The following is a 27,761-nucleotide window of genomic DNA, read 5'->3' as shown; positions in this document are numbered from 1 at the left end:
CTCACACACACACACACACACCACCTCCCGTGTTCTTCCAGGCTTGTCGATGTACTGCAACTAAAGTTTATTTTTATTTTTTTATTTCACCTTTATTTAACCAGGTAGGCTAGTTGAGAACAAGTTCTCATTTGCAACTGCGACCTGGCCAAGATAAGGCATAGCAGTGTGAACAGACAACACAGAGTTACACATGGAGTAAACAATTAACAAGTCAATAACACAGTAGAAAAAAGGAAAGTCTATATATACATTGTGTGCAAAAGGCATGAGAAGGTAGGCAAATAATTACAATTATGCAGATTAACACTGGAGTGATAAATGATCAGAAGGTTATGTACAGGTAGAGATATTGGTGTGCAAAAGAGCAGAAAAATAAATAAATAAAAACAGTATGGGGATGAGGTAGGTGAAAATGGGTGGGCTATTTACCAATAGACTATGTACAGCTGCAGCGATCGGTTAGCTGCTCAGATAGCAGATGTTTGAAGTTGGTGAGGGAGATAAAAGTCTCCAACTTCAGCGATTTTTGCAATTCGTTCCAATCACAGGCAGCAGAGAACTGGAACGAAAGGCGGCCAAATGAGGTGTTGGCTTTAGGGATGATCAGTGAGATACACCTGCTGGAGCGCGTGCTACGGATGGGTGTTGCCATCGTAACCAGTGAACTGAGATAAGGCGGAGCTTTACCTAGCATGGACTTGTAGATGAAAAAAGTGGGTAGGTGCTCATCAACAACGAGGCCACCTAGTCTCCTTCCCACAACCACCGTGTCTCCGTCACAGCAGAACAACACACCCATCCAGACGTGGCCATGTCTACAGGCTTCAGACATCGCTCATTAGCTCTAGCCTAGTGGTTAGAGCATTGGACTAGTAACTGGAAGGTTGCAAGTTCAAATCCCCGAGCTGACAAGGTACAAATCTGTCGTTCTGCCCCTGAACAGGCAGTTAACCCACTGTTCCTAGGCCGTCATTGAAAATAAGAATTTGTTCTTAACTGACTTGCCTAGTAAAATAAATGTAAAAGATTTATTTTTATTCTCATCACTTACCGCAGGCATTTTGCTAATAACCTTCATTAAGGATAAGTAGCCTACACTAGAATGTGAAGTTTGAAATATAATACATTTGCTAATATATAGGTGATGGTTAATGGGACAATTGATGGTTACAAACTAGAATTAGTAGTTTAAAGAACAATACAACAGAAAACTGGTGCACATTCACGTTATGAACTTTACTGTTATCGCATCAATTCAGGCAATTTACCGCAATATGGATTGTTGTCCATATGGCCCAACTCTAATACAAGATCAGCTCAGACATGATTCGTCTGATAAAGTGTTGAAAAGTGGCCACTGTTGAGAAGCTTGTCGTAGAATTTATAGTTTTAGCTCAATGTCTTGTTTGGCTAGATTACGTGGTGTTATTTGGACTCAGAAAAATGCGGATTGGCCGCCTGCTCGGTCTCTAGGCCAATCGTAAATCAGTCATACGTATCCGGTTTCCATGGCGTTCGCTGCCACAGTGACGGCATCTCTAATGCAATCCTTTCAAACCCTGAAATTGACTCAGATGTTCTCAAATATTTGTTAAACTGGTCCCTTGAAAAGCAATAAAAAGGACCTTGCAGCAGGTTGTTTGGGCCTCCTTTTTGCTCTTCTATTCTTGGCAGTTCTCTCATGGTTTTGGGGAATACGTTTTGAATATTGTGCTTGAAGAGAATAGTTACATTATTGCCTCAAGCTGAGAGATTTGCAGTTGCCGTCAATCTCTGTGTCCTCTCCCTGCTTCTTCAGTTGTATCCAACTGAAATTCCCCACAAAGTGTGCCCACGAGTCAGGGATGTGATACTGTTATAAGATACTCTTTGTCAGGATGGCCAACTACCATGGGTCATAGGATGCATCAAATCAAATTCTATTAGTTACATGCGCCGAACACAACCTTACAGTGAAATGCTTACTTATCAGCCCCGAACCAATAGTGCAGTTTCAAAATACAGATAAGAATAAGAGATAAAAGTAACAAGTAATTAAAGAGCAGCAGTAAAATAAACAATAGCGAGACTATATACAGGGGGGTGCCGGTACAGAGTCAACGTGGAGACTATATACAGGGGGGTGCCGGTGCATTGTCAACGTGGAGACTATATACAGGGGGGTGCCGGTACAGAGTCAACGTGGAGACTATATACAGGGGGGTGCCGGTACATTGTCAACGTGCGGAGGAGCCCGGTTAGTTGAGGTAGTATGTACATGTAGGTAGAGTTATTAAAGTGACTATGGATAGATGATAACAGAGAGTAGCAGTGGTGTAAAGAGGGGGTGAGGCACTACAAATAGTCTGGGTAGCCATTTGACTAGATGTTCAGGAGTCTTATGGCTTGGGGGTAGAAGCTGTTAAGGAGCCTCTTGGATCTAGACTTGGCACTCCGGTACTGCTTGCCGTGCGGTAGCAGAGAGAACAGTTCATGAATAGGTTGGCTGGAGTCTTTGACAATTTTTAGGACCTTCCTCTGACACTGCCTGGTATAGAGGTCCTGGATGGCAGGAAGCTTGGCCCCAGCATATTGGGCCGTTCGCACTATACTCTGTAGTGCCTTGTGGTCGGAGAGCGAGCAGTTGCCATACCAGGCAGTGAAGCAACCAGTCAGGAAGCTCTCGATGGTGCAGCTGTAGAAGCCTTTGAGGATCTGAGGACCCATGCCAAATCATTTCAGTCTCCTGAGGGGGAATAGGTTTTGTCGTGCCCTCTTCACGACTGTATTGGTGTGCTTGGACCATGTTAGTTTGTTGGTGATGTGGACACCAAGGAACTTGAAGCTCTCAACCTTCTCCACTGCAGCCCCATCGATGAAAATGGGGGTGTGCTCGGTCCTCTTTTTCCTGTAGTCCACAATCATCTCCTTTGTCTTGATCACGTTGAGGGAGAGGTTGTTGTCCTGGCACCACACGGCCAGGTCTTTGACCTCCTCCCTATAGGTTGTCTCGTCGTTGTCGGTAATCAGGCCTACCACTGTTGTGTCATCTGCAAACTTATAGAATGTGTGACTTCTTGCAACCCACTGTGGGGGCGTGAAGTTTAGTAGTTTAATAATGTTTTAAAATGTAAATCATTACAAAAAAGACTCACTGATCCCCATCAACCCACATGTATAGACTCAGGGAGAGACTCACTGACGCCATCAACCCCCATCTAAAGACTCAGGGAGAGACCTACTGACCCCATCAACCCCCATGTATAGACTCAGGGAGTCAGAGAGAAGGGAACATTGTGTTCCTTGATAGTGAAGTATTGTGCTGCTAGTATCTCTCCCTGGTGGCTCTGAATGTCCCTTCAACTTCCTGTCCCTATGTTTCTACTTTAGGGAGTAGGGGAGTGGGCGTGTGTGTGTGTGTGTGTGTGTGTGTGTGTGTGTGTGTGTGTGTGTGTGTGTGTGTGTGTGTGTGTGTGTGTGTGTGTGTGTGTGTGTGTGTGTGTGTGTGTGTGTGTGTGTGTGTGTGTGTGTGAGACAGGGATTGAGTGAGGGAAAGGGGTCCAGAGAACGGTATAATCTACCACCCTAATGTTGAATCACCCAGGTATATGTAACAGTACCGCCGTATGTGTGTGTGTGTGTGTGTGTGTGTGTGTGTGTGTGTGTGTGTGTGTGTGTGATATATCAGCTGGCTGGCTGGTCTGTGATTATGTCACTCAACAGCACAGCTACCAGCTGTCCATGTCAGCTGTACTTAATTTTGCAGGCGAGAAAAAACTAATCACACACCACAATATACAGTGTGTGTGTGTGTGTGTGTTTCTTTGTATGTAAAGCTATCAACTCCACAGTGTAAACGGTTTGTTTTGGGGTAGCATTTGGAGAGAAAGGGAGGTGAAGTTACGTCAAGATCCGGACGGCCAAAGCCCCAACTTTCTTCTGCACATTTTCAATAGAGTTTTTAGCAGTTCTACACTAAACTAACCCACATGTATTTGGGCAGCCAGGGCCCTCCATCCGCCCAGAGAGGCTAAAGAGGCTGAGACAACTGGACAGGTGACATGTTTTTGGGCCAGGATAAAAGAACACCTGATATGGATCACATTCCAACTTATAGCTCATATTTGTTCACTGGAAAGTTATGTGGGTATAGGAACATGTTATGAATACAGTGGAAGGTTATGTAGGTCTAGGAACATGTTATGAATACAGTGGAAGGTTATGTGGGTATAGGAACATGTTATGAATACAGTGGAAGGTTATGTGGGTATAGGAACATGTTATGAATACAGTGGAAGGTTATGTGGGTATAGGAACATGTTATGAATACAGTGGAAGGTTATGTGGGTATAGGAACATGTTATGAATACAGTGGAAGGTTATGTAGGTCTAGGAACATGTTATGAATACAGTGGAAGGTTATGTGGGTATAGGAACATGTTATGAATACAGTGGAAGGTTATGTGGGTATAGGAACATATGAATACAGTGGAAGGTTATGTGGGTCTAGGAACATGTTATGAATACAGTGGAAGGTTATGTGGGTATAGGAACATGTTATGAATACAGTGGAAGGTTATGTGGGTATAGGAACATGTTATGAATACAGTGGAAGGTTATGTGGGTATAGGAACATGTTATGAATACAGTGGAAGGTTATGTGGGTATAGGAACATGTTATGAATACAGTGGAAGGTTATGTGGGTCTAGGAACATGTTATGAATACAGTGGAAGGTTATGTGGGTATAGGAACATGTTATGAATACAGTGGAAGGTTATGTGGGTATAGGAACATGTTATGAATACAGTGGAAGGTTATGTGGGTATAGGAACATGTTATGAATACAGTGGAAGGTTATGTGGGTCTAGGAACATGTTATGAATACAGTGGAAGGTTATGTGGGTCTAGGAACATGTTATGAATACAGTGGAAGGTTATGTGGGTATAGGAACATGTTATGAATACAGTGGAAGGTTATGTGGGTATAGGAACATATGAATACATTGGATTCTTGATGATAAAGCTGTGAGTGTCTATGGTGATGTTTGTTTTGATGCCAGTAAATGGAGTTAGTTTCAAGTCTGATATCCCTGGTGTGTGCGCGCGCGTACATTAACTAGCCGATGTCCCCATTGAGACTGGTAAACTAATCCTCTATTTCCCCCTCCATTGATGTCAGACATACTCCTCTGTTGACGTCGTAGACTGATTCACTCACAGGTAGTTCCCTTTTTACAGATGTTTCTGGGAATCTCGGACTGTTCCCATGTCAGAAACTTGAGATGGGAGGAGGAACGGCTTCTCTTTGGCAGAAAGCCCTTCACTGATCTGGGTTTAAATGGTATTTGTTCGCTTTCCAGTACTTTGTCAGGGTTTTGATAGAGGTTGCCTGGAGCACTTGAACCAATGGAAGAGCCCCACGTTATTTTATTGGGTTACTTTTCTTTCTTTTTTTTTAACTTTAGTTTATTTAGTAAATATTATTATTTATTTATTTTATTTTTTTTACCCCTTTTTCTCCCCAATTTCGTGGTATCCAATTGTTGTAGTAGCTACTATCTTGTCTCATTGCTACAACTCCCATACGGGCTCAGGAGAGACGAAGGTTGAGAGTCATGCGTCCTCCGATATACAACCCAACCAAGCCGCACTGCTTCTTAACACAGCGCGCATCCAACCCGGAAGCCAGCCGCACCAATGTGTCGGAGGAAACACCGTGCACTTGGCAACCTTGGCTAACGCGCACTGCGCCCGGGCCGATACAGGAGTCGCTGGTGCGCGATGAGACAAGGACATCCCTAGCGGCCAAACCCTCCCTAACCCGGACGACGCTAGGCCAATTGTGCGTCGCCCCACGGACCTCCCGGTCGCGGCCGGTTACGACAGAGCCTGGGCGCGAACCCAGAGTCTCTGATGGCACAGCTGCCGCTGCAGTACAGCGCCCTTAACCACTGCGCCACCCGGGAGGCCCGTAAATATTTTATTAACTCTTTCTTGAACTGCATTGTTGGTTAAGGGCTTGTCAGTAAGCATTTCACGGTAAGGTCTACTACACCTGTTGTATTCGGCGCATGTGACAAATACACTTTGATTTGAAAACCCACCCATTTGACACTCCAGGTCAGACTAAAGCAAATTCTCATAGTATTTGAAAGTATAGCGTACATACTGGTTGGACCCAGGTCTGGTTCTGATGCAGTCAACAGGGGTTTTGCTCTCTCTCCTCTCAGTGAGATGTCAGTTAGATTTACACACAGGAGTGGGTGTGCCGTGCTGGTCTGGACTGGCTGTTTTTGTTACAGTCTCCTGGCAGGGGCGGAAACCAAGGTTAATTTTCCCTCTGACCCCCGGCTACTCCTGAGTGACCTTAACCGCAAGTCAACCGACCGCACCCACCGCAAGTCAACCGACCGCTCCCCGCCTCACAGGTGGAAGTCCCAGAATGAACTCTGTCCAACCCTTTTGAAGACCGTTCTGGTCAGGCCAAGGTCAGCATTGCTTTTCCTCACAGCTTTGGTTCAGATCCAACACACGCTTCATATCCACTAGCTGTACATCAGAATCATTACACAGTAACTTCTCACCACCAACCTGGTTGGGCTATTAAGGGGACTCTTCTCATACATAGCAGCATTGGCATTGAGCTGATGACCGAGGGACATGTTGATCTCAACTATAAACAGAGTCTGGGGTGTCCTCGACTCACTTTACCTCTCATGACCCCAAACACATATCTTTCACCGGGTCGACAAAACCCTGCTTGACAACACCACTGTGATCTCAAATCCCCAAACTGCCCATTACTAGCTATTGATAAGAGATGTACTATGTAGCCTGAACTGTAACTAAAATGTGAAGTATCTGTTCAGACCTGCCTTTGTCAAGGACAGACTGCCTGTTCTGTACTGGCATAGATGGAAGCAATGTGTCGAGAGATGGTGTTTGGTGACTGCTTACCTCTGCTAGGGGATAAATTAGGCTTAGTTACAGTGCCTCGCACAAGTATTCATCCCCGTTGGCGTTTTTCCTATTTTGTTGCATTACAACCTGTCATTTAAATAGATTTTTATTTGGATTTCATGTAATGGACATACACAAAATAGTCAGAATTGGTGAAGTGAAATGAAAAAAATTACTTGTTCTTTTATTTATATATATATATATATATATATATATATATATATATATATATATATATATATATTTTTTTTTTTAAACAAGGGAAAAGTGGTGCGTGCATATGTATTCACCCCCTTTGCTATGAAGCCCCTAAATAAGATCTGGTGCAACCAATTACCTTCAGAAGTCACAGAATTTGTTAAATAAAGTCCACCTGTGTGTAATCTAAGTGTCACATGATCTGTCAAATGATCTCAGTATATATACACACACCTGTTCTGAAAGGCCCCAGAGTCTGCAACACCACTAAGAAAGGGGCACCACCAAGCAAGCGGCACCATGAAGAGCTCTCCAAACAGGTCAGGGACAAAGTATAGTGGAGAAGTACAGATCAGGGTTGGGTTATAAACAATTATCCGAATCTTTGAACATCCCACGGAGCGCCATTAAATCCATTATTAAAAAAATGGAAAAAATATATGTCACCACAACAAACCTGCCAAGAGAGGGCAGCCCACCAAAACTCACAGACCAGGCAAGGAGGGTATTAATCAGAGAGACAACAAAGAGACCAAAGATAACCCTGAAGGAGCTGTGGAGATTGGAGTTTCTCTTAAAGTGTTCACCAAAAGGCATGTGGGAGACTCCGCAAACATATGGAAGAAGGTACTCGGGTCAGATGAGGCTAAAATTGAGCTTCTTGGCCATCAAGATAAACGCTATGTCTGGCGCAAACCCAACACCTCTCATCACCCTGATAACACCATCCAATGTTTTTCATTGGCAGGGACTGGGAAACTGGTCAGAATTGAAGGAATGATGGATGGCGCTAAATATAGGAAAATTCTTGAGGGAAACCTGTTTCAGTCTTCCAGAGATTTGAGACTGGGACGGAGGTTCACCTTCCAGCAGGACAATGATCCTAAGCATACAGCTACACTCAAGTGGTTTATGGGGAAACATTTAAATGTCTTGGAATGGCCTAGTGAAAACCCAGACCTCAATCCAGTTGAGAATCTGTGGTATGACTTAAAGATTGCTGTACACCAGCGGAACCCATCCAACTTGATGGAGCTGGAGCAGATTTGCCTTGAAGAATGGGTCAAAAATTCCAGTGGCTAGATGTGCCAAGCTTATAGATACATACCGCAAGAGACTTGCAGCTGTAATTGCTGCAAAAGGTGGCTCTACAAAGTATTGACTTGGGGGGGGTGAATAGTTATGCACGACGCTCAAGTTCTGTTTTTTCTTTTTTTTCTTGCTTGTTTCATTAGAACAAATATTTTGAATCTTCAAAGTGGTAGGCATGTTGTGTAAATCAAATGATACAACCCCCCCCAAATCATTTTTAATTCCAGGTTGTAAGGCAACAAATTAGGAAAAATGCCAAAGGGGGTGAATACTTTCGCAAGCCACTGTTTATTCTATTCTGGTATACTCCTTCACTTTCACTCAAGTGGTGAGTGCAGGGTTGAGGGAAAGGGTGGGCATCGATCGGTGTATGTCTGTGTACACGTGTGTGTGTGTGTGTGTGTGTGTGTGTGTGTGTGTGTGTGTGTGCTCAACCCTGAGGACTGTCATGAAGTGCAGGTGTCTCAGAGAAACAAACCAATCAAACTCAGCCATTTCAGACGAGACATAAAGGTACTTGACAAGAACACCTGATTCTTCTTGACAGCCTGTCTGTTATGGGGTCTCAGACTTGATAGGCTTGTCAAAAGATCATAGTCGCACTGACAATCAAATGATTTCTGTCCTCTTGGACCATGAACAAAATCTATATATGCCTCACAATGTTGTCTCGTCTCGGATACGGAGTGCTACCTAACCTCTTAATAAGGATATAATTACATTAATAAATCATTCAACATAGCAACTCTCCAGTTATCTACCTCATTACTACCACCAAAACAAGTGACCATGCCTCTAGAATCAGTTGAAATAATTTCCCATCATAATAACCCCAAATAATACATTTTGACACTTCAAAGTAGTGCATTCGGCTATTTCAGCCACACCCGTCGCTGACAGGTGTATAAAATTGAGCACACGGCCATGCAATCTCCATAGACAAACACTGGGAGTGGAATGGCCTTACTGAAGAGCTCAGTGACTTTCAACGTAGCACCGTCATAGGATGCCACCTTTCCAACAAGTCACTTCATCAAATTTCTGACCTGCTAGAGCTGCCCGGGTCAACTGTAAGTGCTATTATTGTCATTTGGAAACGTCTAGGAGCGACAACGGCTCAGCCGCAAAGTAGTGGGCCACACAAGCTCACAAAACGGGACCACAGAGTGCTGAAGCACGTAAGAATTGTCTGTCCTCAGTTGCAACACTCACTACCGAGTCCCAAACAGCCTCTGGAAGCAACGTCAGCACAATAACTGTTTCTTTGGGTTTCCATGGCCCGAGCAGCCACACACAAGCCTAAGATCACCATGCACAATCACAAGCGTCGGCTGGAGTGGTGTAAAGCTCGCCGCCATTGGACTCTGTGTGTGTGTCTTAGGAAGGGATTGAAGTGAGTGTATTGGGATAGACTGTTGGTACTTTGACCTTTTAAACCGATTTAACTTTAGTGCATAACTCTGCCATGCAGGTCAGATAGATGTGTGGTGTTAACAATCTGGTATAAATGTTTACACACACTCCAAAGCTACCCGCAAGGCCACACCCACACACATTAAGCACGTTGACACTTGAGGATGGGCGGCACCTCTGTTGTAAAACAGACCCATCAACCTCATTCCCAGGTCTATTCTTCACTGTGTTTGTGAAGGTAATTGCTCTTTGGGGGGGAATACAAAGCATTCCTCTATATGAGCTTCTTATACTTTGGACAACATCCCAACAACAACAGACACAAGTCAGTCATCCTCAATACCTCAGAAGAAAGTAATCTTACAGGCACATACACACCACTGACTGATTTCACATCTCAAAACTGTTACTAGGAAACTCTCTTTCATCTGATTCATTGAACTGCACAGATCAAAGCTTTCCAACCATCCCTACACTATCTGGCTTAGCAACCATCCCTACACTATCTGGCTTAGCAACTGTATTATTGGAAAAATTCATGAAAACAAAAATGAGATTTTTGGTCTTAATTTAAGGTTAAGGTTAGGCATAATGTTAGCAGTGTGGTTAAGGTTAGGTTTAATGTTAGATTTAAAATAATATTTTAAGAAAATCAATTGTAGAAATAGGCAGGGTTTAGATATCATTATGACTGTGGCTGTGGTAACTAGTGACGGCCCTAAACTATCTGCAGTGAGCTGTGAACACTCCTGTTGCCACACACTAGTGGTATAGCTGCTGTTATCGCCTGTCTGACTGAGAATACACACACAGAAACCAGAGAGGAATACACACACACAATGTATAAGTATAGTACAGTACTACTGACCTGAGACACACACACACACAATGTATAAGTATAGTACAGTACTACTGACCTGAGACACACACACACACAATGTATAAGTATAGTACAGTACTGCTGACCTGAGACACACACACAAAGTATAAGTATAGTACAGTACTGCTGACCTGAGACACACACACACACACACACACACACACACAATGTATAAGTATAGTACAGTACTACTGACCTGAGACACACAGACACACACAATGTATAAGTATAGTACAGTACTGCTGACCTGTGACAGACACACACACACAATGTATAAGTATAGTACAGTACTGCTGACCTGAGACACACACACACACACACAATGTATAAGTATAGTACAGTACTACTGACCTGAGACACACACAATGTATAAGTATAGTACAGTACTACTGACCTGAGACACACACAATGTATAAGTATAGTACAGTACTACTGACCTGAGACACACACAATGTATAAGTATAGTACAGTACTACTGACCTGAGACACACACAATGTATAAGTATAGTACAGTACTACTGACCTGAGACACACACACACAATGTATAAGTATAGTACAGTACTACTGACCTGAGACACACACACACAATGTATAAGTATAGTACAGTACTACTGACCTGAGACACACACAATGTATAAGTATAGTACAGTACTACTGACCTGAGACACACACAATGTATAAGTATAGTACAGTACTACTGACCTGAGACACACACACACACAATGTATAAGTATAGTACAGTACTACTGACCTGAGACACACACACACACACACACAGAATGTATAAGTATAGTACAGTACTACTGACCTGAGACACACACAATGTATAAGTATAGTACAGTACTACTGACCTGAGACACACACAATGAATAAGTATAGTACAGTACTACTGACCTGAGACACACAATGTATAAGTATAGTACAGTACTACTGACCTGAGACACACACAATGTATAAGTATAGTACTGTACTACTGACCTGAGACACACACACACACACACAGAATGTATAAGTATAGTACAGTACTACTGACCTGAGACACACACAATGAATAAGTATAGTACAGTACTACTGACCTGAGACACACACACACACACAGAATGTATAAGTATAGTACAGTACTACTGACCTGAGACACACAATGTATAAGTATAGTACAGTACTACTGACCTGAGACACACACAATGTATAAGTATAGTACTGTACTACTGACCTGAGACACACACACACACACACACACAATGTATAAGTATAGTACAGTACTACTGACCTGAGACACACAATGTATAAGTATAGTACAGTACTACTGACCTGAGACACACACACACACACACAATGTATAAGTATAGTACAGTACTACTGACCTGAGACACACAATGTATAAGTATAGTACAGTACTACTGACCTGAGACACACACAATGTATAAGTATAGTACAGTACTACTGACCGGAGACACACACACACACACACAATGTATAAGTATAGTACAGTACTACTGACCTGAGACACACAATGTATAAGTATAGTACAGTACTACTGACCTGAGACACACACAATGTATAAGTATAGTACAGTACTACTGACCGGAGACACACACAATGTATAAGTATAGTACAGTACTACTGACCGGAGACACACACACACACACACACAATGTATAAGTATAGTACAGTACTACTGACCCGAGACACACAATGTATAAGTATAGTACAGTACTACTGACCTGAGACACACACACACACAATGTATAAGTATAGTACAGTACTGCTGACCTGAGACACACACACACACACACACAATGTATAAGTATAGTACAGTACTACTGACCTGAGACACACAATGTATAAGTATAGTACAGTACTACTGACCTGAGACACACACAATGTATAAGTATAGTACAGTACTACTGACCGGAGACACACACAATGTATAAGTATAGTACAGTACTACTGACCGGAGACACACACACACACAATGTATAAGTATAGTACAGTACTACTGACCTGAGACACACAATGTATAAGTATAGTACAGTACTACTGACCTGAGACACACACACACAATGTATAAGTATAGTACAGTACTACTGACCTGAGACACACACAATGTATAAGTATAGTACAGTACTACTGACCGGAGACACACACACACACACACAATGTATAAGTATAGTACAGTACTACTGACCGGAGACACACACACACACACACAATGTATAAGTATAGTACAGTACTACTGACCTGAGACACACAATGTATAAGTATAGTACAGTACTACTGACCTGAGACACACACAATGTATAAGTATAGTACAGTACTACTGACCGGAGACACACACACACACACAGAATGTATAAGTATAGTACAGTACTACTGACCTGAGACACACAATGTATAAGTATAGTACAGTACTACTGACCTGAGACAGACAGATGGAAAGATTAGCAACAAATCCTTTCCTTCCTTCCCTTCAGAGTGAATGAGTCAGGATCCCCCTGCAGTCCACTATTACTCTACTCCTTCCTCTCCCTCTCTCCCCAACTCACGCCTCTCCCTCTCTCCCCAACTCACGCCTCTCCCATTGTGACAGTGAGTGTGCAGAAGAGAGGAACTGTTGCTGCATTGATTGGCTGCACTCGTTGATTCTCCCGTTTCCTCTCCTTTTCTTTCTAACCAGGCCCTTCCCTTATCTTATTCCAGAGGGGAAAACAATAGAACACAACTTAGGCTCTCTGTTCAGGGCTACGAGGGAATGCAGTTTGCAGGGAGAAGGAAGGCTTTTGAATGGAGGGGGGAGAGGGGGATTTGAATTCTCTCAAGGCAAGAGCACACAGGGTTTTCTCTCTCTCCTTTTTCAAATGTCTTCTTATAGTCTTATTATTGTGGTAGAAAGGGAGAGGGCATTATTTTTTCACTTTAAAAAAGTTTGCTCCCCTTTCACTTGTTGGACTCTCCCTCCCTCCCTCCCTCCCTCCCTCTCTCCCTCTCTCCCGTATTCATCTCTCCCTCTGGGTTGGCAGGTTTGAACAATGAAGCAGTGGCCGAGCACAAAAGACACACAGCTGCTTTCAACAGCGCGGACAATCGAGGACCCCTCCCTTACCCCATCCCTCTAACCCTCCCCGAAACCCCCGTCCCTCCCCTTATTAACATTCACTACTCTCCTTGACTGAGGTTCAAGTAGCTCGAGTAGCATTCTCATGAGCGAAGGAATCTTCCCCTGACAAAAGAACGTTCCAGTGAAGGACCCATAACACTAAAGCAGTTGAAGTAGTGTTCTGCATCTGAAACGGCACCCAATTCCCTGTAAAGTGCTATGGGCTCTGGTCAAAAGTAGTGCACTCTGTAGGGAACAGGGTGCCATTTGGGACACTGGCAGGCCGAGCATGAGTAAGCCATGGACCCTCAGGAATTAGCTTGCAAACACGTCTCCCTCGAGGACGAAGGTGTTTACATATAGTCAACGCTTCGTCATTTAACAGAAGAAATGCTATTAGCCATGTTAATTGACTGTACAATAGTTGAGGGACAGTATGTCAGTGAATAGAACAGAGACAAAAGGGGAGAGAAGAGTCCAGACAAATTGAGCTTGTCTACACAATTACAAGACACTTTGTCCAAAAATCACAAGTGGATTGACGCAGAGTGAAATGATGAGTGAGTTGTGGTTAGTTGATATGTGGTTAGTGTTGTCAAACAGCTGTAGTCTGGTCCATTTGTTAACCGCTGCGGGACAAAGGGAGGCGACGGGAACGACATGACATCGTCATGAGAATGGCGGACGAGCTGATAGACGATCATACTACTTTCAAAACGTATTCCTACCATGACGAGCCCATTAAACTGTCATTATCTAGGCCGACTGATCAGAGGACTACTACAACACATGCACTAAAGTGTAATTCAGAGTCCACAGACGCAGAGCCACTGTCCTATGCGGCTACGAGACAACAGTCCGCGGGGGACGCACAGCTCAAACACGCACCACCCCCCCAAAACTCCCACACATTCATTTGAATGTGTTGACAGCTGGAGAAATTGCTTGAGCAGCGCTGAGAATTCAATAAGTATGAAAGCCAACGACTGAATCTTCTAGAACAGTGCTGTGTGGATGCGTGCACCTTTTGGACTCTGATAAGCCCTTAAAGCGGCAATCAGCTGTAGAAACAGTAACAAAGCAAATTCCCAGCCCCCATTTCTGTAAAAAGCTGAGGGATGATGCTGGAGAAATGTAACCCTTCTCAAATTCATAGGCAGAGCTATGGATGCAAGGACTGACCATCCATGATATCAACATCATAGTTGTGACCATGTTTTGAGGCTATATAGTGTTTGTTTACATTTTCTTTGTTTACGAGCTTTTGAGTAAAGCAAGCTTATATTCTGGGTTCTGATGGTATGTTTCTAAACACTTCTACGTTGATGTGGATGCTACCATGTTTACGTATAGTCCCCAAAGACATGTCAACCTCTCGCCATTACAATAATTTTCCCAATACTTCTGGAGCTCACTATCATACATCTTTAAGTCCCCAAAAAATGGATGTAGCAACTGCTTAATGGCCCTGTAAGGCCTACATTAAACAACACACATCAGAGTGACAGCCTCCTTACTGTCTCCACACTAACTTGTATTTATGAGGCCCGGTCGCACACGCTGCAGTTCCCAGAAGCCTCCTGTAGATTTCCCAGAAGGCCATTCAAAGGGAATTGAAAAGGAAACAGCTTGACATTTAAACCTTCATACAATGTCCACATAGCATTGAGACAGATAGTTACGTACGTCTGTAGCCTATTAGTGCACTGTGAGAGACGACGATTGTAGTGTATACTGCTTGTGTGTTAAAAGGGACACTCTGCGATGTCTCTGCCTGTTCAATGGTCATTTCAATTAATGATATACTCATTGATTCTTTCTTAAATAGAATATCCTGAAAGAATGACTTATACATGCCTCGTGAGCTTAGTAGACCAACAACTGTCTTAGCCCATCCTGACCCAAAATATAAGGTGGTTGTTTTACGTTGGGGTGAAACACAGTCTCAGGACTGTGGCTTTAAGATGATCCACAGTAAATCACAGTGAATAAACAATCTTCCTCTTCTGTGGTCTCAAATGTTTTCAATCGCTTCCAGCATCCATCCTTCCGTCCGTCGCTTTGGGAGATGAAAGCTTTAGTACAGTGCTGACTGAGGTAGAGAAAAAACAGCAGACAATAATTATAGGAAGTAAAACATAAACGTTGTGTCCACTTTTCCTAGTGTCCACTTTTCCACTAACCGTCCAATGCCAAGTGTCCTGATGAACAAGCTAAGCAGTACTTATCGGATGAGTTTAAATCAATTCCATATCAATTATTCAAGCTAAGGGAGGAAAGGAAAACACACACACACCCCGCCAAGCCAACTGTCAATCAGTGGTATAGGGATTCCCTCCATCCTGTAACTTGTGGTCTGAGTTGCTTAGTGTTTGTCAAACAATGCCAGGACTAGAGAATCAATCTTCCATAGGCCAAAACACACTGGTCATTTTCATGAAAACTTTGTGCTGGGAACTACTGAAAGTTGCTTTAGAAAAGGGAGACCTAATGCAATGAAAATGTTAGCCTGATACCAGATCTATCTATATGAAACCGTTAGCCTGATACCGGATCTATTTGTGTATTTGACCACAAACATGAGAGTAAATCTTCCACTCTGGAGCGGTATTGAGGTCTCCTTAGTGCAGTCTATCCCGAAGCTCTCCGTTAAAACGAGACTCAGCCACATTCCAACGGTTGGCCTCGCCTCAGCCATCCCCTTAACCAGACACCGCATACCTGCCCAAAATAACTTAGCGTCGCTTCTCGCCCACTACACCCCTTTGCTTGGTGTTTTGGTCTAACATTAGTACATTTGAGTGGAGGAGATGGTCAGGCCTCCCTCCATTCTCTGGGTTACAGACCCTCCCAGAGTCTTCATACCGCTGGACTGGTTCCACATGTCATGTTACAGCCTGAATCAAAAACGATTACAATAGCTTCATTTTCTCACCCATCTACACACAATACCCCAGAATGACAAAATGGAAGAATTTATTGAAAATGAAATACAGAAATCTCATTTACATAAGTATTTACACCCATGAGTCAATCATTTGTAGAAGCATCTTTAGCAGTGAATACAGCTTTCCACACCTGGATTGTGCAACATTTGCCAATTATTTTTTTCAAAATTCTAAAAGCTCTGTCATATTGGTTGCTGATCATTGCTAGACAACCATTTTCAGGTTTTTCATGTAGATTTAAGTCAAAACTGTAACTTCGACACTCAGGAACATTCAATCTTTTTGGTAAGCAACTCCAGTCTAGAGTTGGTCTTGTGTTTTAGGTTATTGTCCTGCTGAATTTATCTCCCAGTGCCTGGTGGAAAGCAGACTGAACCAGGTTTTCCTCTAGGAATTTGCCTGTTCTTAGCTCCATTACATTTATTTTTATCCTGATAAACTCCCCAGTCCTTAACATTTACAAGCATACCCATAACATGATGCAGCCACCACTATGCTTGAAAATATGAGGAGTGGTACTCAGTAATGTGTTGCATTGGATTTGTCCCAAACTTAACACTTTATTGAGGACAAAAAGGGAATTGCTTTGCCTAATATTTTGCACTATTACTTTAGTGCCTTGTTGTTAACAGGATGCATGTTTTGAAATATTTGTTTCTGTACAGGCTTCCTTATTTTCACTCTGTCAAGTAGGTTAGTATTGTGGAGTAACAACAATGTTGTTGATCCATCCTCAGAGTTGAATCTGATAGGAAAAAACTAACTGTTTTAAAGTCACCATTGGCCTCATGGTGAAATCCCTGAACGGTTTCCTTCCTCTCCGGCTACTGAGTTAGAAAGAATGCCTGTATCTTTGTAGTGACTGGGTGTTTTGATACACCATCCAAAGTGGAATTAATAACTTCACCATGCTCCATGACATTCAATGTCTCCTTTTTTCATTTTCACTCATCTACCATTAGGTGCCCTTCTCGCGAGGCATTGGAAATCCTCCCTGGACTTTGTTTTTGAATTGGTGTTTGAAATTGACTGCTCGACTGAGGGACCATACATATGATTTTATCTGTGGGGTACAGAGATGAGGTAGTCATAAAAAAAAAAGATGTTAAACACTTTTATTGCACAGACAGTGAGTCCATGCAACTTATTATGTGACTTGTTAAGCAAATTTTTACTCTTGAACTTATTTAGGTATGCCATAACAAAAGGGTTGAATACTTATTGACTCAAGACATTTCAGATTCTCTTTTTTTTTTTTTTTTTTTTAATGTCAAAAAACACAATTCCACTTTGACATGATGGGGTACTGTGTGTAGGCCAATGACAAAACAATCTCAATTTAATCACATTTTAAATTCAGGTTGTAACACAACTAAATGTGGAAATAGTCAAGGGGTGTGACTACCTTCTGACTGTATACAAGGATGTTGAGGGAGTGATTCATGTATGACCATCAAGGAGGACAGAGAACCAGTTCTTCTCTAGTATAGACTGTCCCGCTGGTTGTACTGTACGTAATAAGCATCTGAGGAATTATAGTGTGTCAGGAACATAAAGATGTTATGTTAACACACACACACACACACACACACACACACAAAAGGGTTTCAACCTCAATGTTTGAGCAGTGCAAACATGTACACAATGCACTGCTTTTAATAGCAACAACATTGTCAGTCGCCACCCATTCATACAGTAAATCTAGCATCATATCCATTTCCTTCAACACACAACTGTACACAGTTCCCATGGATATCTAGTACTGTGTTCAGAACTCCCTCCATCAGATCCCCGGTTCAACATGATGATTTCTTCATCATTATACAGAACAACATTATAGATTTCCAATCCCTGTCCAGTGCTGTATCGCTTCACCCCTAGGTCCAGGGTTTTTTCTGCATATAAAAAAGTGTTGGGCGGGTCGCCTAAGTGTTTTTTTTGGGCCGCCTATGTCCAATCAGTAAACAAAACAAAAAAAAGTAGATCCGTTTTGGGTTCCATGTAGAACCCTTTCCACAAAGTGTACTAAATGGAACCCAAAATGGTTCTACATTGAACCAAAAAGGGTTCTCCTATGGGGACAGCTGAAGAACCCTTTTGGAATCCTTTTCTCTAAGAGTGTAGATCCAACCATATAGAAGAGACATAGATTAAGAGGGGGATGTGGAGCGGCATTTGACTCTCTGGATGCTTCCCGTTACAGTGAGGAAGCGTACTCACATAGCTTATAAACGATGAACAAGTGTCTCCAAGCCGTTACAGTGAGGAAGCGTACTCACATAGCTTATAAACGATGAACAAGTGACTCCAAGCCGTTTCAGTGAGGAAGCGTACTCACATAGCTTATAAACGATGAACAAGTGACTCCAAGCCGTTACAGTGAGGAAGCGTACTCACATAGCTTATAAACGATGAACAAGTGTCTCCAAGCCGTTTCAGTGAGGAAGCGTACTCACATAGCTTATAAACGATGAACAAGTGACCCCAAGCCGTTACAGTGAGGAAGCGTACTCACATAGCTTATAAACGATGAACAAGTGACTCCAAGCCGTTTCAGTGAGGAAGCGTACTCGCATAGCTTATAAACGATGAACAAGTGTCTCCAAGCCGTTTCAGTGAGGAAGCGTACTCGCATAGCTTATAAACGATGAACAAGTGACTCCAAGCCGTTTCAGTGAGGAAGCGTACTCGCATAGCTTATAAACGATGAACAAGTGACTCCAAGCCGTTTCAGTGAGGAAGCGTACTCGCATAGCTTATAAACGATGAACAAGTGACTCCAAGCCGTTTCAGTGAGGAAGCGTACTCGCATAGCTTATAAACGATGAACAAGTGACTCCAAGCCGTTTCAGTGAGGAAGCGTACTCGCATAGCTTATAAACGATGAACAAGTGACTCCAAGCCGTTTCAGTGAGGAAGCGTACTCACATAGCTTATAAACGATGAACAAGTGACTCCAAGCCGTTTCAGTGAGGAAGCATACTCGCATAGCTTATAAACGATGAACAAGTGTCTCCAAGCCGTTTCAGTGAGGAAGCGTACTCGCATAGCTTATAAACGATGAACAAGTGACTCCAAGCCGTTTCAGTGAGGAAGCGTACTCACATAGCTTATAAACGATGAACAAGTGACTCCAAGCCGTTTCAGTGAGGAAGCGTACTCGCATAGCTTATAAACGATGAACAAGTGACTCCAAGCCGTTTCAGTGAGGAAGCGTACTCGCATAGCTTATAAACGATGAACAAGTGACTCCAAGCCGTTTCAGTGAGGAAGCGTACTCGCATAGCTTATAAACGATGAACAAGTGTCTCCAAGCCGTTTCAGTGAGGAAGCGTACTCGCATAGCTTATAAACGATGAACAAGTGTCTCCAAGCCGTTTCAGTGAGGAAGCGTACTCACATAGCTTATAAACGATGAACAAGTGTCTCCAAGCCGTTTCAGTGAGGAAGCGTACTCACATAGCTTATAAACGATGAACAAGTGACTCCAAGCCGTTACAGTGAGGAAGCGTACTCACATAGCTTATAAACGATGAACAAGTGACTCCAAGCCGTTTCAGTGAGGAAGCGTACTCGCATAGCTTATAAACGATGAACAAGTGACTCCAAGCCGTTTCAGTGAGGAAGCGTACTCGCATAGCTTATAAACGATGAACAAGTGACTCCAAGCCGTTTCAGTGAGGAAGCGTACTCACATAGCTTATAAACGATGAACAAGTGACTCCAAGCCGTTTCAGTGAGGAAGCGTACTCACATAGCTTATAAACGATGAACAAGTGTCTCCAAGCCGTTTCAGTGAGGAAGCGTACTCACATAGCTTATAAACGATGAACAAGTGTCTCCAAGCCGTTTCAGTGAGGAAGCGTACTCACATAGCTTATAAACGATGAACAAGTGACTCCAAGCCGTTTCAGTGAGGAAGCGTACTCACATAGCTTATAAACGATGAACAAGTGACTCCAAGCCGTTTCAGTGAGGAAGCGTACTCGCATAGCTTATAAACGATGAACAAGTGACTCCAAGCCAACAACCACAGAGTATTGTTGAAGCATCTTAGGGCTGACCACATTTAGTCGACAGGCTGTTGGTCGAACAAGATTTTTTGGGTCAAGCAGTCGCAAATATATATATATATGTTCTATGGCACACGCGACACCTGTCTGATTCACGCCTGTGTAAGGAGACTAATCCATTGTGGAGGCTGGGGGGGATGACATCAGTATCACCAGTAGTATATTTTGCTGTTCATTCCCATCATTTGTCATCTACAATGTTTGTTTGGTTACAGTCATTTCTGTGAAAACCTACAGGAGGGTCTCTCTCCAGGAACAGGGTTGGAGTGAAAACCTACAGGAGGGTATCTCTCCAGGAACAGGGTTGGAGTGGAAACCTACAGGAGGGTATCTCTCCAGGAACAGGGTTGGAGTGGAAACCTACAGGAGGGTATCTCTCCAGGAACAGGGTTGGAGTGAAAACCTACAGGAGGGTATCTCTCCAGGAACAGGGTTGGAGTGAAAACCTACAGGAGGGTATCTCTCCAGGAACAGGGTTGGAGTGAAAACCTACAGGAGGGTATCTCTCCAGGAACAGGGTTGGAGTGAAAACCTACAGGAGGGTATCTCTCCAGGAACAGGGTTGGAGTGAAAACCTACAGGAGGGTATCTCTCCAGGAACAGAGCCCTGCTTTAAACACTATTGTGCTGTGCTGACCTGACCTGTCCTCTGCTGGCTCTGATCATTTATTTTCATATGATCCTTTCCAGCACAGCTAAAGAAACGATGGTGGATGTGTAACCAGGCTAGCAGAGTACAGCTCGGCTCAGTCATGTGAAAAGGGTCTGTGAACTTAATATGATCAAAAAAAAGGACTTCCGGCATTAGACTAGATTAGTCATTCATGCTTCTCTTTGTTTCCGTCTGGTGTAACATTAGAGGTCCAGTCATGTCCAGGGGCTATCCCTGACCCTAGTTATGGGTGTCCAGGGGCTATCCCTGACCCTAGTTATGGGTGTCCAGGAGCTATCCCTGACCCTAGTTATGGGTGTCCAGGGGCTATCCCTGACCCTAGTTATGGGTGTCCAGGGGCTATCCCTGACCCTAGTTATGGGTGTCCAGGGGCTATCCCTGACCCTAGTTATGGGTGTCCAGGAGCTATCCCTGACCCTAGTTATGGATGTCCAGGGGCTATCCCTGACCCTAGTTATGGGTGTCCAGGGGCCATCCCTGACTCTAGTTATGGATGTCCAGGGGCTATCCCTGACCCTAGTTATGGATGTCCAGGGGCTATCCCTGACCCTAGTTATGGATGTCCAGGGGCTATCCCTGACCCCAGTTATGGATGTCCAGGGGCCATCCCTGACCCCAGTTATGGATGTCCAGGGGCCATCCCTGACCCTAGTTATGGGTGTCCAGGGGCTATCCCTGACCCCAGTTATGGGTGTCCAGGAGCTATCCCTGACCCTAGTTATGGATGTCCAGGGGCTATCCCTGACCCTAGTTATGGGTGTCCAGGGGCCATCCCTGACTCTAGTTATGGATGTCCAGGGGCTATCCCTGACCCTAGTTATGGATGTCCAGGGGCTATCCCTGACCCCAGTTATGGATGTCCAGGGGCCATCCCTGACCCCAGTTATGGATGTCCAGGGGCCATCCCTGACCCTAGTTATGGGTGTCCAGGGGCCATCCCTGACCCCAGTTATGGATGTCCAGGGGCCATCCCTGACCCCAGTTATGGATGTCCAGGGGCCATCCCTGACCCTAGTTATGGATGTCCAGGGGCTATCCCTGACCCTAGTTATGGATGTCCAGGGGCTATCCCTGACCCTAGTTATGGGTGTCCAGGGGATATCCCTGACCCTAGTTATAGGTGTCCAGGGGATATCCCTGACCCTAGTTATGGGTGTCCAGGGGCTATCCCTGACCCTAGTTATGGATGTTGGGGGCTATCCCTGACCCTAGTTATGGATGTCCAGGGGCTATCCCTGAACCTAGTTATGGATGTTGGGGGCTTCTGTGACCGTTGGCACGTTCCTTGACTGTAATACTGTGTGACAGAGGTGGATGGGATCCTACTGCTAATGAGAATGTGTCTGTGGCGAGTCAAGAAGCAACCCTATACAGCATCCTCAGTGACTATAGTGACAGGACTCTGCCTTCAAATCAAGTCAAATCAACTGTGGTGTGTGTGGGAGGTCATAATATGTGGATGTATCCGATAGAGATCATTCAATTTATTAATACCAGAATAGATCATTCAATTAAATTCGTTATGGTCGATATTTGGTTCCATACACCTAAACAACATACAATAAAAAAACATTGACACGATCGGCCACTCCACAGGCAAACTACAATATATTATATACACTGCTCAAAAAAAATAAAGGGAACACTAAAATAACACATCCTAGATCTGAATGAATGAAATATTCTTATTAAATACTTTTTTCTTTACATAGTTGAATGTGCTGACAACAAAATCACACAAAATGTATCAATGGAAATCAAATTTATCAACCCATGGAGGTCTGGATTTGGAGTCACACTCAAAATTAAAGTGGAAAGCCACACTACAGGCTGATCCAACTTTGATGTAATGACCTTAAAACAAGTCAAAATGAGGCTCAATAGTGTGTGTGGCCTCCACGTGCCTGTATGACCTCCCTACAACGCCTAGGCATGCTCCTGATGAGGTGGCGGATGGTCTCCTGAGGGATCTCCTCCCAGACCTGGACTAAAGCATCCGCCAACTCCTGGACAGTCTGTGGTGCAACGTGGCGTTGGTGGATGGAGCGAGACATGATGTCCCAGATGTGCTCAATTGGATTCAGGTCTGGGGAACGGGCGGGCCAGTCCATAGCATCAATGCCTTCCTCTTGCAGGAACTGCTGACACACTCCAGCCACATGAGGTCTAGCATTGTCTTGCATTAGGAGGAACCCAGGGCCAACCGCACCAGCATATGGTCTCACAAGGGATCTCATCTCGGTACCTAATGGCAGTCAGGCTACCTCTGGCGAGCACATGGAGGGCTGTGCGGCCCCCCAAAGAAATGCCACCCCACACCATGACTGACCCACCGCCAAACCGGTCATGCTGGAGGATGTTGCAGGCAGCAGAACGTTCTCCACGGCGTCTCCAGACTGTCACGTCTGTCACATGTGCTCAGTGTGAACCTGCTTTCATCTGAAGAGCACAGGACGCCAGTGGCGAATTTGCCAATCTTTGTGTTCTCTGGCAAATGAAAAACGTCCTGCACGGTGTTGGGCTGTAAGCACAACCCCCACTTCTGATTTCACAGAAGTGTGATTGACTTGGAGTTACATTGTGTTGTTTAAGTGTACCCTTGATTTTTTTGAGCAGTGTATTATTATATTATTAAAAACACATAGGTCACTAGCCATCATCATCATAGAGAAAACATAGACTACCACATCAAGCTGCTGACATAGAAAATACCGTCTTCATTTTCACACTGACACATTGAAAGCATCTAGCTAATAACATCTCAGTTATGATCCAGCAGTGAGAGATCGCGTTGAGACGGCCCATGTGGATTAACGGCAAAGCCGCCATTGGAGACACAGCATCCTAAATGGCACCATATCCCCTATATAGTGCACCACTTTTGACCAGGGCACATAGGCATTATGTATTGAATAGGGTGCTGTTTAGGATGCAAACACTGAGGGATCCAGGCACACGGACCACCAGACTCCCAAACTCCATTAGTTATATACTCACATTCTCTGACTTCAACAACACGCTGTTGCAACATATTTCCACACAGACTGCCAGATTTTCTGAGGATATTAGATAGTGTTTTTTCATTTTTTCCATGACATTTGGAATTATTTAGTTTGCACATCTGAGTACATTAAATGTAAAAACACAATGATGGAATATTTTTTTTTTATCTTGTTACGATTTGCTATTAATAAAAATAATAATTATGTGTGATTGTTTGCTGTGGTCCTATCGGTGACTGGTACATAGATTGCTATGATACCTGTTAGCAAATGGAATTAGTCAGTTAATAACAACACGTTTCCTCTAAACCAACCATTGTACAGTTTGCAGATGGGACATACCTGAGTATTTGGCACAGTATATTGTTCAATATATTACTGTGTTTAAAAAAAAATATATACAATTACTAAGGCCTTTACATGAAACTATCCCGTAACTTTCAGTCTTGTCTTTTTTGCTTACTGCAGTTGGTATTCCCAGACGGTCTCCCATCCCAGTACTAACCAGGCCCGACCCTGAACAGGCACGTTAAGGGTGGTATGGCCACAACCTTATTTTTTAAACCCTTTTCTCCCTGAATTTGGTCCGTTGGCTCATCTCTTCTACTACTCAATGGGCTTTTGAGCGGCGAAGGTCGAGTCCTGCGTCCTCTGAAACATGACCCGCCTGGCTGTATAGTTCTTGTCACACTGCTCTCTTAACCCGGATGTCAGCCGCACCAATATGTCGGAAAAAACACAGTTCGACTGACGACCGGAGTCAGCTTGCAGGCGCCCAGCCCAGTCAATGGGAGTCGCTAGAGCACGATGAGCCAAGGAAACCACACTGGCCAAACCCTCCCCTACCCCGGCGCTGGGCCAATTGTGCACTGTCCTATGGGGCTCCTGGTCATGGCCGGTTGTGGCACAGGATCGAACCCAAGGCTATAGCGGCGCATCTACACTACTGAGCCTCGTGGTTAGAGCGTTGGGCCAGTAACCGAAAGGTTGCTGGATCGAATCCCTGAGCTGACAAGGTAAAAATTTGTCTTTCTGCCCCTGAATAAGGCAGTTACCATACTGTTCCCCGGTATGCCGTCATTGTAAATAAGAATTTGTTCTTAACTGGCTTGCCTAGTTAAATAATGGTTAAAAAATAAGCACAAAAATCTGCACGTGGGTTGTCGTCTTAACCCCACCCTGGCTTAGTTTCTCATATGCAAGGAGGATTTAGAGACAATGAGGGATTGTTCTACTCCTAAACTATCTCTAGTAAAGCACATTCTTGTCTATGTAATGCAGTCTAACTCATTTGTCAGCTCAAGCCATCTCTGGTGACCATACGCCCAGATTAGCTGCAGGGAACTGGAGTGGAGCCCATGAAAATACAGACTTGTTAACCATTAATATCAAATAAACCAGGTAAATACGGAATTTTCTATCACAACTTACAGGAGCAATTAGGGTTAAGTGCCTTGCTCAAGGGCTCGTGGGCAGATTTTTCACCTAGTCGGCTCAGAGATTCAAACGAGCGACCTTTCGGTTTTTGACCCAACGCTCTTAACCGCTACTTACCTGTCACTTGTGGCCCTTTAAAATCTTTACCCCTCAAATCTTCTCCACTCCTCCCAGTTGTAAAACCCAGAGGAGCTTCTCCACTCCTCCCAGTTGTAAAACCCAGAGGAGCTTCTCCACTCCTCCCAGTTATATAAAACCCAGAGGAGCTTCTCCACTCCTCCCAGTTGTAAAACCCAGAGGAGCTTTTCCACTCCTCTCCGTCAGTAAGTGACAGTAGATCATATCTTAGCCTGGGATGATCAGCTAACGGATGATGTACTTACTAAACATGAATGCACCCAAAACTCCCTCTCCTATCCTACACATGAATTTACTACAGTGTATATTACACATTACAGTGTAATAGAAAGTTAATACCCATCTTTAGTCAATGTCCTGTACACTGACTATAACATTCCTGTAGTAATATTCTACCATACAACAACCTTATATCACCTAGTCTAGCATTCCTTCTCATTCTATTCTGCCTGTGGCAGTTGACCTTTCCTGACTCCCTCACCTCCTCTACCTTTCATTATATTTCAACTCTTTCTCCCTTCTTCAACTCTCTCTCCTCCCATCTTCCTCCTCTCCTCTTATTCAACTCCCTCCTACATGATCTCCTCTTCGACTCTCTTCCTCCTCTTCTCCAATCATTTCTCTTCTCTCTCTCCTTGAGGAGTTCTTGCTGAAACAGCCCATTGAGTTGAATGGAGCAGTGGACTGGCCTGACACTGCTTGAGGAGAGAGTTTGCGCTCCAAGTTTCCCAGCCTCCCTGAGGACAATGCTGTCGTTTGTGGCCACTCGGCTCAGCGCTACAAAGACCACACAGACTACCAGCCAGAGCTGGAGGGGATGTGTGTGTGAAGAGAGAGACAGAGTATGCATACATTGTTGCATGTGTGTGTGCGTCCGTGTGTGTGAGACTCAGGGTTGACTGCTAACACTAGTCTGGTTGACTGAGATCTCACATCAGCCAGCTGTAGAGAGGCCCCAGGAGATACAGTGTGATAGAAGCATGATAGGAGACAGAACAGAGCTGGCGGGCCAAAACTGAAAACACAACACACTGACCGCACCCATCTCCCTCCCAAAATGATGCACACACACACACACACACACACACACACACACACGATGTACTAAATAACCTTGAAAAGTCACTGACAGCCACGTCATGGCCACTTCAACATCATCAATACACTGCAACAAAAAACGTCCTTAAACTTTCCTTAATTGAAACCACTACAAACAAATCATACCCTGCTGTAAACACACTGCCAATCAATACAGCCACACACAGCCAATCCACAGCCACGGTCCGGTGAGTCTGGTCCAATAGCGATGAGTCACTGTGTGTCCCCATGGAGACCAGCACAGCTGGTATGTGTCAGGGAAACACCCCTACTGATTAATCTGGAGCGGCCCAGTGCCGTTTCCCCCCGGCCCCGTGTGTGTGTGTGTGTGTGAAGCCCAGCCTGTCAGCTCTCAGGCCAGTGTTTAGCAGATAAACTGACTCTACTGTGTTTTCAGCATTCTATGGCTCTGTGGTCACTACTAGAGATAGAGATAGAGAGAGTGAGGGAATGGCCATCTGCAGACACCCTAACATACAACAACCCCCCCCCCCCAACACTCACTTTCAAAAACCTGATATCACTTACATACCTTTCAAATCACCACAATTTCAACCCGTCACTTCTGCTAAGCCTCAAGATCCATATGGACTACCACCCGTCCACTGGGTTTCTACAACTCTCTGTATCACTCACACACAGACACACAGTCACTTTGGCCAAGCCTCAAGATCCATATGGACTACCACCCGTCCACTGGGTTTCTACAGCTCTCTGTCTCATTCACACACAGTCACTTTGGCCAAGCCTCAAGATCCATATGGACT

The 27,761-nt window shown here is 44.1% G+C and overlaps 1 protein-coding gene across 15 annotated transcripts in view; it reads right to left on the bottom strand.

The window, feature by feature from the left end:
- Positions 1–27,761, bottom strand: part of LOC118938206 (gamma-adducin) — a 158,424-nt gene that overhangs the window by 89,107 nt on the left and 41,556 nt on the right. For 3 of the 15 annotated variants that reach the window (XM_036940218.2, XM_090195622.1, XM_090195628.1), the window contains exon 1: positions 12,948–13,166. The exons of the other annotated variants lie outside the window; for them this stretch is intronic. The gene's annotated coding sequence lies outside the window, so the exon portion shown is untranslated. Of the gene's footprint in view, positions 1–12,947; positions 13,167–27,761 lie in introns of those variants that run through there. 15 annotated transcript variants of the gene reach the window in all.

This window comes from Oncorhynchus mykiss, chromosome 13, assembly GCF_057628025.1.
Source record: "Oncorhynchus mykiss isolate SJ-2025 chromosome 13, ASM5762802v1, whole genome shotgun sequence".
NCBI classification, from domain to species: domain Eukaryota; kingdom Metazoa; phylum Chordata; class Actinopteri; order Salmoniformes; family Salmonidae; genus Oncorhynchus; species Oncorhynchus mykiss.
This window is presented reverse-complemented; position numbering and strand designations above follow the sequence as displayed.